At 40.2% G+C, this 15,700-nt stretch overlaps 1 protein-coding gene across 4 annotated transcripts in view; it reads right to left on the reverse strand.

The window, feature by feature from the left end:
- The window catches only part of CHST11 (carbohydrate sulfotransferase 11), a 242,501-nt gene that overhangs the window by 138,752 nt on the left and 88,049 nt on the right, over window positions 1-15,700 (reverse strand). The gene's annotated exons all lie outside the window — the stretch shown is intronic.

A 15,700-nucleotide genomic window follows, 5' to 3' on the forward strand; every position in this document is an offset into this window, starting at 1 on the left:
AATGCACACAACTCCAGGTCCATATGTGTTGAGCCACTGCAGGGGTGCAGAAGAGAAAGGAGGGAGTAGAGTCTACAAGGTATGTCTACACTGCAGCTGGGAAGCATGACTTCCAATGCAGACAGACTCACTCTTGCTAGCTCAGCTCAAAATGCTAAAAATAGTAGTGTGGACGCTGTGGCACTGGTGCTGGCTAAGGGTGACAACCTTATCTTGAACTGACTGGGTTAGGCTAGCTGAGACTTGGATGGCTCATCAAGTTCCACAATATCCGCACTTGCTATTTTTACCTCATTGGCTTGAGCTGAGCTACTGTGCATCTTTCTACCCACACTAGGATCACACCTCCCAGCTGCAGTGTAGAAGTTCCCCAAGGATATTTTTCTTATTATCTGGGATTAGGGTGACCAGATAGCAAGTGTGAAAAATCAGGAGAGTGGGTTGAGGGTAGGCGGCACCTATATAAGACAAAGCCCCGAATATCAGGACTGTCCCTATAAAAATTGGGACATCTGGTCACTGTTGGAGGCCCAGTACAATGTGAGTTGCTTGATCACTGTCCTACAGACCTAGCATAGCTTCGGTTGCTTGCTTGGCTATTCTGACCCCTGTAGCATGACATCTTCCAGTTGGCAGAGACTGAATAACCTTATAGATATCTCAGTTTCTGCACAGCATGGCACATAAGGCAAAATACAGATACAGTATTGCTTGCAGCTGCACATAGATAACAGTGAAGGAAACAACAAATTATCTTTGAACATCTGGGGTACACTGTTTTATTGCCAATGGGCATATTTTTACTCCATCCCTCCTATCACTATATGTTGCTTTGATGACCCCAATTATCATGGTGAGAATGGAATGTAGTTAAGGGTGGAAACACAATGTAGATAATTAGCATATATGATAATGAGAGAGAGATAATTAGGTGAAGGTTGTTTATGGAAGGGTATAAACAGTCACCATTTAGACAAAGGGGGAGCGCTCCATCAACACCTGACTCCGTGGGAGGTGCTGCCGGTTGGACCAGCGGATACACCGACTCCCTGGCGGGGCCCTTGAAGAAAGTCATTCCCGTATACAGCCTTCTGAGTGACTGCTTAGCTCTCCAGGCTTAGTGAGTATGATATATTGTAGTTAATTTTAGGCTTTGTATCTAACTAGTATATTTATAGAAAACCTTGTACATTAAACCTTATTGATCTGCAAATTGGGCGTACGTGTCTCACTGGTATCCACACTGATCACAAAGTGTCCAGAATCAACAGTCCCCCTACCTGGGCTCATGCAAGTCAGCTTTATATTGTGGGCTTAGTTCAGTATTGCCATTCACCTTGTTTAGTCATGTACACCCATGCACAATGCCTGTAAAACTATACCAAATCAGAAGGGTAGCAGAGCAACAGTGATATTGAATTCTCTCCATCCATCATGAGCACCTGTACAAATCTGCCTGCCTTGTTTCTTCCACCCTAACCTCCTTCCTCACTTTAGTGGCTAAGCAGTTGGATACTGCTCTTTCTTTCCACTACTTCTTCTAGCGTTTGCTGTGCTAGCTGAGCCACCCGACAACAGCTTCAGCAGCAGCATGAAGGGCTTTAAGCCCACCATGAAGTCTGGTTAGTTGACACTCATTGGCAACATGCGCCATGAATTGATGAAGGCCATGTTGACAAAGTGGGTCGCTGCATAGACCCCATGTACAGAGGTTGGCTGTGCATATTCTTGGCCAGTTTGGAAACTGTTCACAAGAGTCCAAAGATGATGTAGCAGGTCAAATCCTGGCAGTCAAACAGTCAGATCAGCAACAAGGAGACCATAAAAAAAGATTTCCTGTCTTCAGTGATTGGGCTCTTAAGCCCTTGGCAGATGCAAAGCCCTATTTCTAATGCTATGTCAAATTCGCCACCATCAAATCGACTTCTCTGGATCGACTGAGAGGTCAGTGAAGACCCGCTCAGTCGATCCAGAAATCAACATATTAACAACACCTTCTCAAGTGGCGCAGTGCAATGAAGATGGCGAGCAGAAGAGAAGCAGAGAAGTCAACGGGAGTTACGCAAGATTTTTGCGTAGCTTACATAACTCTGGTCAACTGCCGCTGAATCTCCGGGGTAAGTGAAGACAAGCCCTAAATGTTTAAGTACATGCATTTTCCAGCTTCACTTTCATTTTTCTCGAATACTTACAGACTTTGAAATTCACCTTTCACAACCATTTGTATTAACAACACTCAGCTATTCAACTATTCATGGAACATGAACACAAAGGGAATGCAAACAAGGGTAAGGGGCATTCATTTTAAAATCTGAGTGCATATTGGGTGGGAAAAAAAATGTTTTGCACTATTTGCCTGACTCTAAATTTCCAAGTCTATGTCAGAGAGGGCAAGATTTTCTCCTCAAGGTTTATGTGGTATAATAGGCCCTTGCAGTGCTCTACACTGGGGCTGGTTTTGTCCATGGTCCTTGTGATTTGAAATAAGGAAACTGCATTTAACTGAAAAATTGTATCGTTTTTTCTCAAATACATAAAACATTATAAAAATCATCGTTTAATTAGTGCTTTGTGTCAACCATTGACATGAATGGCAGGTATAAATGACCTTTGAATAGCAATCTCATAATATATCACTTCTGGGCAATCTTTATGCTGAAAATTCCTTTTGTCTTGATTAAATATTTATCAGCGATCATTAGGGAGACATATGTGAAGAAGGGCTGTGTTAGGTGTTATTTCTCTAATGAAAAACCTTTTTTGACTTCACATTTTAAATTAGGGACCTGATCCCCCAGCTCATGTAAATCAGCACAGCTCCACTGATGTAAATGGATCTCTGCTCATTAAACAAAGACAATTCAGGCCAGATTCTCAATTTATCAAAGGAGGGATTTGTTGAGACTCCCTATATGACTCCTCAGAAGCACCATGACTAATGGTCACATTGGAAAAGATAGCGCATGTGCTGATGTGTCTTTACAGTGGAAATTATGAAGGGAATGTTGATACGATATTGACATGAATATAACATGGCAATATGTTCATTTATTACCAGAGGCCAAAATTTTAAAAAGTGATCAGTGATTTTGGACGCCTCCATTTCTGAGACCCCTTAAAGGGGATTTTTAGAGGGGAGATGCTCAGCTCTTTCTGAAAATCAGAGCCCTTAAAAAGTGTCTCAAGCTGGCTGCCCAAAATCACTAGTCACTTCTGAAAGTCTTGTCCAGAACATAATACTGATTGAGTTAAAGTTTATTTCACCATGACATTCCTTTCCGACAACTGGTGAATACGACAACTTAAGGTGACACTTGCTTTACTGGGAGATTTCCTTTTGAGTGACAGCTATACATACCATAAAATATTATGTCTTGTGTATAAATCTGAAATCAAACAACTGTATTTTATTATTCTATATTTGCATCATTTTGAAATATAAATTTTAATGGTCTCCTTTGTTTTGGTTCTCTCTCCCCCTCTCTACTTCTTTCCCTGTATTTTATTACAGCTTTTCCCAGGCTCTTTCACGTCTAAACTGGACTAGTTTTTAGTACTCTTTAAAAATTTCACTTTAGTTTTTCCTCTAATACCATTCTTTATTCATATACCCTTTACCTCAGAACCCATTTCTTTTCCAATTCTTCCTCCCCCTTCAATATAATAAAATTTTCATACTTTCTTTCCCCTCTTCCCTCCCCCACTTTATCCTCCCATCCCTAAACTTTTCTCCTATCTTTCCCACACCCCAAACCCTCCAATTCCTCTGTTCCCCAATTATTCCCCTTAATCCTCTGCTCCTGCCCTTAAACACAAACACACACACACACTCACACACACATCTCTATCTTTCCTTGGTTCTCTGGTGCTCCCTCATGTTCCATTGCACCTTTTTGTACTTCTCTTCTCTCCATCTACTTTCCTGATCCGCCACCCACAATAAATCCCCCCTCCATCTAGCTTTCAAGAGCTGGGAGCACAAGGGTTGGGTGAGATTGGCTAGCTAGCCCTGCCAACAGTGTATCCAGTGCTGGAGGAGTGGAGAGCAGAACAATGGTCCAGCCCCACGCAAGGATAGCCGTGTTGAAGGAAATGCAGGCTACAGCTGTTCAACAAAGGCAACAAGTGGTGCTCTTCCATGTCTTCCACAAGGCATCCAGAGGAATACCACCTCCTTCAGGCACTGCTACTCAGACTGTGCACCACCTTCCTTCCCTCCCAACAAGCCTCATCCACGCTTCAACCCTACATTAGATAGAATAGATGAAAAAAAGGATGATGAACAAAGGGTGTGAGAGGTGGTAGGGGAGGACGAGATACAGTACTGACGTCATGGAATAGGCCTGTTCGGCATCTTGTTAGTGTTTAGTTACTGCTTTGTTTTTATTTTACTTAACACAGAGTTGAGAAAAAAAGACAGGGTTGGAGGTCAGTGATGGAAAATTTTGATAGGATCCTAATCACAAAGAGGTATGAATAGAATAGTGACAGTGCGGTATGGCAATAAAGTGGGGTTATTTGTTTTATTTCTCAAAAAGCTGTATACAAATTAAGGGGGAAAACCAATCATTTCCAGTTCATCTCCTAAGAGTTTAAATAGAGAATAATTATCCATACAGTTACAGTAAGGGTGGTCGGTACTGAAAACACAACAAAGAAGTTTATATAAATCTAAAATTAACAAATGCATTGGGAACTTTGCCTTAGAACTAAAGATTTATGATGAGCCCTAGATTTAATCAGCAACAGAAAAACTGATGAGGGGTTCAAGCAAATACAAATGGATTTTAAAAGGAAGCGCAACTAACAAAGGGTGGTCATTATCCCTACATTATCCATTGTTTTGTTGAAATGACCAAACTCAAAACATAAAAATTACAAAAACCAAAAAGACCACAGACTTGATACTCCCATATGAAATATAAAAAACAATCCTCCCGCCCCCATTATAAATAGACTAACTCAGGATCAACACTGTTTAATTCTAGGTTTGAGTCAGAGTTGTCCAATTTCTCTCTCTCTGCCCTCCATCAGTAGCGTGCAGGATGCTAATGAACCTGGGCTTGGTTTAGCCATGAAGTGCAATTACAAGTGTATCCTGGTGACAGGGGGCACAAATCCCATCCCTGGACTGACAGGGAAATTCTTATTCTTCTGCTCAGAGAGAGCCATAGCTACCTGCAGTCAGCGCCCAGACACTCATGTCGATCAGGTGACTGGTCATACATGCAAGGTAGGAAATTAAAAGCAGACCCTATTGCTCAATCAAGAGAAAGTGAGGGAGTGGGGAAGTCTGGTGTGGGCCCCACCACAGCAGTGGGCAGAAGGATGACTGTCTGGAACGGCAGGGATCCCAACTCAAGCAGAGATAGGCAGGAGCCCAAGAAAACGAGTGGCCCTGATACAGGGGAGACTGGGGAGTCAGGAGAGGAGGAGGAGGAAGGGTTGAACAGACTGTAGTGTTTATTAGTATACGTTAGGTGATTTACTTTTAAAACACCAGTTGTGTGGTGAGAGTATCTCTGGAGTTTGCTCTTGCATGTGAACATGTGAACAGCCCTCATTTCACAGGATCTTTTCAGTATAAACTCTTTGGCTGGGCAGCTTGCAGAAGACTGAGCTTGTACACCTGGCTAGGAGTGAGAAGAATCCTTTACTTGATTGGTTTTAGGCAAAATGAGGCTGGAGAGGGACCAGAGTTTCAAAAATCCCTTCCCTATAGCCTGCCTTGGCTGTGAACCAGGAAAACATTAATTTGCAATGGTAGCCAGAAGAAGGATCAAGAACCTACTGCATTTGCTTTTTACTTTTCCCATGGGCTGCCCTGGAGTATGAGGAGGCAATGGCTTGACAGGGCTGTGCTAAGCCCAGCAGTCGGGAAGAAAGAACTAGGAAGTTTCTCTGCTAGAAAGTGATATTCCACAGCAGAAGCTCTCTGGGATACTTCGAAGGCAGGCAAAGGGTCAATCACTGGTCCCAAATCTTCCCACAGCCGGTGACAAAAATACAGTCTCGCTGCCATGGGAGCAGGGTGGCAAGATATGGAGACTCAGGGCAGGACTCTACAGGGGCTTGATACGCTGTAGCACCGAGAAGGGATGCAGGGGAAGGGGAGAGGAGGGCATGGCTGTTAAACGTGCCACTCTGTAGACCCCCCCGATGAAAGCAGGGACTAGTGCAGCAGCCACAGATCCTTTCTTCAGATTGAAGTATGGAAACAGCTCTGCTGTTACTCTGAGGCTAGGAGAGAAGGTGCCTTCCTCCTCTTGACCTCCATAGACCTTCCTTGGTTACAGCTCATTTGCAAGAACTGTGCCAGGAATATGGGTTTGGCCACAAAATCACGTCAACAGTTTCATTTGCTATATTGTCTCTATTTTCAAAAAACATACTTGAGGAGAGGGGGGCTTCCTTTGCAACAAATCAGCATGCAGAACAACCAAATCCCAACCACTCTTTACATGAAATGCAATACTATTAACAAAACAGCAGTGGGTTTAAAACAGCAGCAATAATTCTTTATACTTCTGTAATACCTTTCCTCCAGAAATCTCAAAGTACTTTACCAACATTAATTAAAAAACCACCCGCCACACACACACACAGCCACCCACCCCCTAGAGGCAGGTTATTAGGATTTTACCCATTTATATTACAGACACGTTTACAATAAACTGGGGACTATGTCTGGCATGTATAAAATACACTTTCAATTTATCTACCTTCAAATAGTTCATACAAACTGCTTCAGATAGGGGTCATATTAATACCTATGCCTGGAGTATAGTACATTTTGGAGATTGTAATCAGTATTTCCACTATCATTCGACTACAGTAAAGCATGACTTTTGAAATCAAATCTTCATTTTATTCCTGAGGTATAAAATAATTCTCATAAACTGATAAGTGACTCAGCCTAAATGATCATCAGACCTATAAGGAACCGTTCCAACAGAGATCTGAAATTTGCAGGATATGAACATGTCATCTGCAGTGCACTGGCAGATCAGATGCCTATGAAAATGGCTACAGTTGTGATGATGATTAGTAATCGCCACTGAATTACAGAAGTTGTTAGTAATGAACACTGCCATTAGAATGGAAAGTGCATATTTATTCTAAGTCCCTTTTTCAATTGCCCATACTTTCTCAAAGAAATTCTTTGCCTGCTGAAATTTTGGACCTACCAGTCTTGATAGTGCAGTACACAGCATCCTTTGCATCACCTGTTACAGACTTCTTATTATTTGTGTAACTTAATATTTTTATGGAACAGAGGGACCACAGACCACTTTAATTTGCTGACCAGTGATTCCCTAGTCCTTCAAATCTGGAGAAAGGAGAACACACGTAATGTGCTCTCATCAACAAGGTTCTTTTTATTTTTAAAAAGTATTTTTCCCACTTTTTTGTAACTGTCAAATATTCAGATACTTAGCAAATTAATGAAAGGAAAGCACTGATAATGCATCATTTCATTGCCAGCAAAATTAGTCAAACCCACTTTAAAAAAAAAATTGTTCCAGAAATAATGGAGAATACATAAGGCATGGGTGTGGATAAAATAGAATCTGAAAAACCTCTGTCTTCAAGAGTAGCAAGTTAATTGTAATACGAGAACAGAGAAGGTAACCAGTGAATTTAATTAGATCCTCCCACATGAACGGAATTAATTCTATGCTCCACAGATGTTCATTTTGTATTGCACTTATACCACGGGGAAATTAAAGTATAGGGTGGTTTGCTATATACTCTGCTCAATATGTCATGACAGTTTGACTGTCTGAGCTCTCCTACTTCATTCTAAACATGGTAGAAGAGCTTTGATGAGTTGGCATTCTGAGAGCTGCACCACCAGCAAAGGGACTTCAGGGGAGGGTGACCAGAAGTCCTGATATTTGGAGCTTCTTATATAGGCCCCTATTACCCGCCCTACCCCGTCCCGATTTTTCACACTTGCTATCTGGTCACCCTACTTCAGGGGCTTCCTTTAACTTTTGTCTGGCTGAGGAAAGTCCCTTTAAGAAATGCCTTCCCCTTTTTAAAATAACGGCTTTCTCCATATGAAAGGTTCTGCTTTCCCTAACAACCAGTCTTTATATTGCATTACTACCACCACCTTATCATATGTGTAGTACTATTAAGAACTGGTATTCAAATAAATTATCTCATGTTAAACATACTTCAAGCCCCTGGGATTAATATACTGTTATCTATTTGGTGTCAGTTTATCTGAATGTTTTCACTTACCATTTTCTTTTAAATTGGAATATAAAGATAATGTGATTGTTTTGCACTCCTTAGGTTCTATTGTGTATGGATGGCATGTGCATTTCCCATTTTCATATCATTTTAACAACAAAACAATTGTTGCTAAACATCTGTCTAGCTGAATTATGCAGAGTCAGCAGCCTTTTTCCCAGAACCTGTTTTGCCTTTGTAAAGTCTCAGTTCTGCAAGAGTTGTATACACGGGGAGCCTAGTCCTGATAGGTGCAGAGAGGCCTCCAGGCCCATATATGCCATTGTGGGAGTTAAAGCTTTCTAGAACCTTTCTAAATACACTTAGCACTTCAGTAAATTGAGCTTTAAGCAAAAAATACAAAAGAAAAGAGCTGGCCCAAATGAGGAAATCCCTATTTAAATATATGTTGAAATCACTGTGTCTTTAGTTAAACTCTTCCACTTTGTTATGCAGACGTTTCCTGATAAACGGTTTAGTCCCACCCAAACCATGGCATTAAACCTTTGCGTCTCCCAGATTGCGATGCATCTCACTTGGTCTGAGATCGTCCAAGGGGATGAAAGGAGTGACGTGCCCAACTCCCATCACCAAGTCAACCCCAACAAAACACTTTGGCCATTGGGGAGAGGGAAACAAAACAAAAATTGATAAAAAGTAACCAAATGTAAGGCGCTCTCTCCTTCATCCAGGAGCTGTTCTTATACTCAAGACACAAAAATAAAGTTACACATGAGTTAGTGTTTGCAGGAATAGGGTTTTGCCAAATAATTTCCCTTATAAAAAAAAAATCAGTCAATCAATAGGCTACATAATGGTTTTGTATTGCAATGATAGCACTGGAGGAAAACCACTTGACTTTAAACAGAAGGATTAAATATTCAGACAGACTTAATATTAGCAAGTCAATGACCAAAGTGATGATGCTGAACCTAAACAGCATTTTTCCGACCAACTGCGACAGTGAATAGTCATAACATGGAAATAGCTGAGCACGAATTATCCAAGCCGGGGAATCTCACTCCACAGAAACGACTCCTTTGTTCTACCACACACTTTCAAATTAGCGTGATTTCCATCCTAAAGACACAGGTTATGTATGAAACAACGAGAAAAAGTGTTTGAGGCATGAAATGGCTTGTATTGCTACATCAAGCTTAACAAATAAGGTAGGGCTGATGATAAAATATGACCCACCACAGTTGCCCATAGTGCCTATTAAAATGCCTACCAAAGTAACCAAGCACTTGTCACGATATTCATGGACAATCTGTTTCTTCCTTTTCACTCAGTGAAGCTGTTCAGCCAACAACCTAATCCTTCAGATGGTCTCTTAAGGCATATTATGTCCATCAAAACATACTTGCAATATGTAACCATACTGCATACAACTGTAAGCAACCACTGTGGGGGGGGGTGTTACATACAAAGGACATCAATAAATAAAAGCATTTTCCAATTGTTATGAAACCGCATAACCAATGACATCGCTGGGCCTGAATGACAGGTGGTAATAGAGTGGAAGAAAATGCTTTTCTCCTCACCTATTTTTTTTTTAAAACTAGTTTTTCTTTCCCTTTTCCCCACTGGAAATAAAAAAAGGAAAAACAAGACAAAAACGTAAATACAATTTTTGAAAATGAAGACTTTCATGCCATTTCAAAAATTTCCATTCTTTCTGATTTTTTTGCCAAAACATGAACAAAAAATAGTGCCTAATCTTGAATGAAATGAAGAATTAAAATTAAAAAAAAAAAAAAAAGTTGTAAGCCTCTCCTCCCAAATTTCAACTAACTTTACTCTTTAAGGCAACCACTGTACTAAAGAATCATCCACTCACCAGGATATTCTTTGTCACTTAGCTTTGTGATTCAGAAGTCATTGGACTGACATTATGCAAAGTCATTGAGTTTACATGCAGTCAGTCATTCTAAGGAGGTTACCCACAGTATAGGTTATCCAACTTGCCACAGAATGCAAGGGCCTTCCTGAATTATGTTGGCCTGCTACCGCATTGCAAATTGTAGCAAAATGCATGGTCAGTCATGTCATCTGGAAAAAGGAGTTTGTCAGTCTACACAGCAGATTCAACATCAAGAGTGACAAAGTGGCACTGCCGGTACAGAGATGCTCAAAGCAGATTCTGAGTTCAGAGAAGATTTTATTGTCGTCTTTCTTCCTTTTGAGTTACACTACCAATAAAAACAAAGTGCCAGTTCAACACCTTGGGTGCTTTGGACAAAAGTTAAATACATATTTCTTTAAATTGTCAACCTACTCTAACACAAGATGCTGTCAAAGTTCCACTTGGCTGGGTTGACAATTGGCATCCAACTGAACTGAGGTAATTCTGTTGCTCTAAAATTAAATTACACAACAAGCAGCAGCAGCTTCTTCTTCTGTCATATAATATACAAAGCCACAGTCTTTAAAGTGCAGACATTTACTAGAGATAACAGACTACAAAGAAAACAAGCTGGCTTCTATCTTGGTCTATTCCCAGAGATTACTCCCTTTTCCAGAATCCTTAAATACAGCACAAAGATATGTAAGTGGCAAAAGATCACTGCTGCAAATAATTATCACAACTTTCTATGAAGTCAGTTGGCTTCATACCAAATAGGACCACTCAGATAATGAAGTGGGCCCAATGAAGCGGAGTCTCACAGGCGCATGCAGTCTCACGGGGGGGAGAACAATGAGGGCATCACACTGCAGCAAATAGGACTGTGCATGCCATGGCAGCTGCTGACGGCATAGCCAGTCTGTTTCACATCCAGATTCCTTATTCTCTGCAAACATTTTTAGCCTGGTTCCAGACAAACTGCTTGAATACACAAATTATGTCTAGAAACTGACTCTGGGCCAAAGAAACCATTGGGAAGACCTGAGATAGCATGAAAAAAACCCATCACTTTTGGCAAGGGACGACATTTGTACAGAATACAGGAGTGATTCACTTTGATGGAAGTCATGATCAAACTTAGTCAGCACATTGATAAGTGAAAACAAAGATTAATTGGGTGAGGGTAAAATTACCTGTCAATCTGAAATAACTGCATTCCTTAAAGTTACTTGTTGCACTAAAATTAATCCAAAAGTCAAGATAAGTGGCAAAATTAGCTTTCGGGTTTACTTTTAATAAGCATAGGCAAAAAGCACAGAACCAAAAGCCAGCACTATTTAGATCTGTGGTGAGCAACCTGCAGCCCATCAGGCTTCTGAGTGCGGCCCAAGAGATATTTTGTTAAAAGTTGCTCACATGCATGAAAGAAGCATACAAGAAGTGCACTGATTTGACAATTTGTCAAATTTTTGACAATTAAGTATTTTTGTAATTTTTATGTCATTAATATTAATTACATAATTACACAAACAGTATTTTTTTTTAATATGGCAACACTATCTACTAAGCACAGCAATGTGTGCTACTGCTGCTGGTCGTGTCTTGAGTGGCTGTGCTTACCTATATTACTGTTGCCAGTAATCTGCCCTTAATTTTATCATGGATCGCTCTGTGATTAAGTGGTGTGATAGAGAAGGAGGAGAATCAAGTGCAAGATCAAAGGGTAGAGGAGCAAGATGTAGTCATAGTGGCTGTAGCCAAAAAGAGGAAAATAAGTGACGAGGGCATAACGGTAAAAGATCTCTGGGAGCTGGCTTATTTTGTTATTGAACAGAAAGGGAAGCCATTTTGCTTAGTTTGCAATGAGGTGATATCAGTTCCCAAAAAAAATATAATGTTCAGAGACATTATAAAACATGCCATTTCTCTCATATAGCGAATTTTCCGGTAGGTTCTCCCCAACGTGTTCGACAACTTTCAAATCTGAAGGAAGCCACGAAAACACAGAAGCAGGTACTTAGATGAGCATTAAGTGAGAGTGACGCAGTGATTTTGGCTAGTTTTTGTATTGCTTGGTTACTTACAAAAAAAAAAATAATGGAAAGCCATTCTCAGATGGCGAATTAGTGGAACAATGCTTTATCGAATCCTCAGATGTTTTACTCGATGGATTTAAAAACCAAGAGGAAATTATCGGACATGCTAAATGTCTGCAACTCAACAGGCGTACTGAGTCGCAGAGTGAACAACGTAGCTGCCGACCTGGAAAAGCAGCTTTTCAGAATTATACGTTCAAGTGAGGCCATCAGTATAGCGTTGGATGAATGCAAAGATCTATCCTCCTCAAGTGAAATCAACACACTTCATTTTGGCCAGTAGAATTTTGTAGTGAATTACGCTATTGAAAAATATCTCTGAAGAGAGATTCTGGCATTTAAAAATATAAACGAATATGGTTTGTTTTATTACTAATTGTGTCTAAATTGGAGTTTTCACAACCAGCTCCAACAGCAGCAATTCACTTTAAAGTACTTTCCAGATGTCTGATTTTTAAAAATAATGTTTAATAAATTTCCCCCATCATGTGTCTGTTCTTTATTGATGCAAAAAAAAAAATCCTCATTTGTAAGGCAAGATTTAATGATGAAGGAAAAGAAAAAAATACTAGTATGTTTGGCTGAATTAGACCTTTTATAAAAAAAAATAAAATTGAATCCAAAGAATAGCATAGAGTGATTTTAATCTGTACACATTTCCCTAAGCGTTATTGGGCCTGATGCTCAAGGCAAAATTTCTACACAAGAAGGACAGATGATTAAGGTATGGGACTGTGACATGAGATCTGAGCACTGTTGTGGGTTCTGCCACAAATTTCCTGTGTGAACTTGGACAAATCACTTAGGTCCCAATTCAGCAAAGTACTTAAGCATGTGTTTACGTAAGTATATGGGTTGGCTCTAATGAATTTAAGTATAAGTATCTTGCTGAATGAAGGTCTAAGTGAGTTACTCAGGGTTACACAGCAAATCAGTGAGAGAACTGGGACCAGAACACAAATCTCTTGATTCCAAGTCTGGATCATTAACCACTAAACCACACTCACTTGAGGTACCACACAAAGTTGTTAATCTGCAAATGGTCAGGTCTTTGAATCATCTTAGTGCTCCGGGAAAGTGTACAATTTGTCCTGCTGCTGTCATTGTTTGTTACATTAATTCCTAGTCCCCCACTCCCAGATCATAAAAAAGTACTGAATCTAGGGACAAGTAATCAAATATGATGGACAACTGTAATTAATTTAGTATACAGACCAGTGGACCTACATGAACAAAAACATATTAATGCAGAGAGTTAAAGTGAGAGAACAGGAATAATCAGAGAATGAAAGCTTTAGATAAATTGGATATGGAAATGCTAAGCCCAAATTGTGAGAAATGATCATTTTATGAAGCAATATGAATTCCCTTTACATAAATTACCCATTTAAATTTTTGAAATGCTACTTCAGCCTCCATTGAAATACATTTTTAACATATGAACTTTTGTACCCTGACAAAAGCATTTATACAGTGCCTTTAGCCCAGTCAGCCTTATTTTGCTCTGCCAGATGAAGGCATGAGAGAATGGATGCAGATCAGCCAAGGTAAAACAAACCACCTGACTTTAGTTAGGGACCTTTGGTACAGTACCTCTCAAACTAAATCACTTGCCATTGGGGGTAGAATAAGATAGTCTGATCCTTGAAGGAGACTTATAACAGCAACCAGTTATGAATTTAACCACATTAGTACCACTTTTGTATTTTAGGTATTTCTTTTTTCCAATACATTTGTCTATCTGCAGCCATTTTTCACCATTAAGCAATTACTGGCCTATAGGAAGGATGCCCTCCTTCAGTATTTCTGTCAAACAGACGATTCCCAAAGATACAAACAGTCCACATTTCTAATGTATTTCCTTCTGAGCGCATGACAGTATAAAGCATTGCCAGCAATACCCATGTGACTAGGCTAAAGATCAGTGGACTTCCCATAAGCAAGAGACACAAGGTGAAAAGTACAGTCCCAGGATGACAATGACCACTTCTTAGTACTAAAAACCCAAACTATTTGTAAAGGATGGAACCCACCAACTACAATAAAGTAAGTCAAATAATTCTGTCTGTTTTGTTAGTAATAAACAATGAGTCAGGTAGGCAGAGTTGTAGGAAAGAGATTTTGATTGAATACGAATAGGAGCCAGCATTAGGTCGATCCTTTGGCCCAAGTGGTTAGCCAGTATTTGGGATCTTGCAAAGTTGTTTCCATGGGAAGAGATATGGATGACACAATCCAGGTGTATTGTTGAGATAATCTAAATTATTTACAAAGAATGTACACCACATCCTGTTTTCCTGAACACAGCAGAATCAAACAGCAAGCAGTTGGCTGGTCAGAAATTTCCATCTGTGCCTTTCCAGTGAACTCTGTTCTCAAACAGCTATGTCCCTCTGCCTTTTGTCAACATCATGCTCATAACTGCTTGTTCGGGTTCTCTGCCTCTAATGTACACAAGCAGCAAAATCAAGGTCCTAGCGCCCCTGTGTTTGCTATCAGGGAAACCTCTCAGCTCACACAACTTATCTCTGAGCTGCCATGTGTTTTATGCCTCATCTACACAGGGAAATTCACCAGTACAGCTAATCCAGAATAACTGTCCTTGTAGACACTATTCCAGAATAAAGTCACATTTCAGAACAGTGGCTCAACATGAGGCGTTATTCTGGAAGAGCTTTTACGGAATAATTATTTTGCTGGAGCTATGCCAGTGAATTTCCAGCACAGACAAGCCCTAAATCTGTGATTGTCTTTGGATCAAATGCACACCTGATAGCAGCAATTAGCACCTTTCAACACAACAGTAACATTCTGAGAGGCCTGTGTTGGCAAAACTGTATTTTCAAGTGTACTAAATCAGTTCTAAAAGTACACTTCATCCTTATATACCTGTTTATATGATTTTGCAAAGTGTGTAACAATATAACCTGCTGACATAGGTGTACGTTTTTTACAGATTGTTTTTGCCAGATCAGCCGAGCCTACCTCGATTTGGTATAAATTGCTCAGACAATTTCTCCTTTGTGATATTAGTTTTGGTTAAATTTGCTTACTGTACTAGCCTTCCAGCAAAAAATCTACCAATAATCTGCCCTGGTTTATACCCTGAGCAACTCCACTGAAGTCAACAGCATAGCATAAATAGTAAAGCATGGCAGATTTCCCTTCCTCCACACCCATCTTGTTGAAATTCCTTCAGCAATACATCACCAAACCAATGTTCATTTCATTAACCCACATGGTGCTGGGGCTAGGAGATGCTGTTGGGAGCAATGGGCTGATAATATTGCTGAGATGGTGTTTGTTAACCTCTCACAGGAGCAACCTTTTGTTGACTGATCTACGCTGCATGTAACAGCCTTAACAATAGCTTCAGGAAGAGCCATTTGACATCTCTGCCATGAGACTTGTTTAACAGAGCAACAGAGTAATTCCACTGGAAGGGTAATTATGATTATTACTGGAGGGGGCAAAGAACAGTGTGAGCTTTCTGTATTTTTATTCAGACCACGCACCA

The sequence above is a fragment of the Emydura macquarii genome, unplaced genomic scaffold, assembly GCF_026122565.2.
Source record: "Emydura macquarii macquarii isolate MOO-44397 ecotype Brisbane River unplaced genomic scaffold, CSIRO-AGI_Emac_v2 contig_3530, whole genome shotgun sequence".
NCBI lineage: Eukaryota > Metazoa > Chordata > Testudines > Chelidae > Emydura > Emydura macquarii.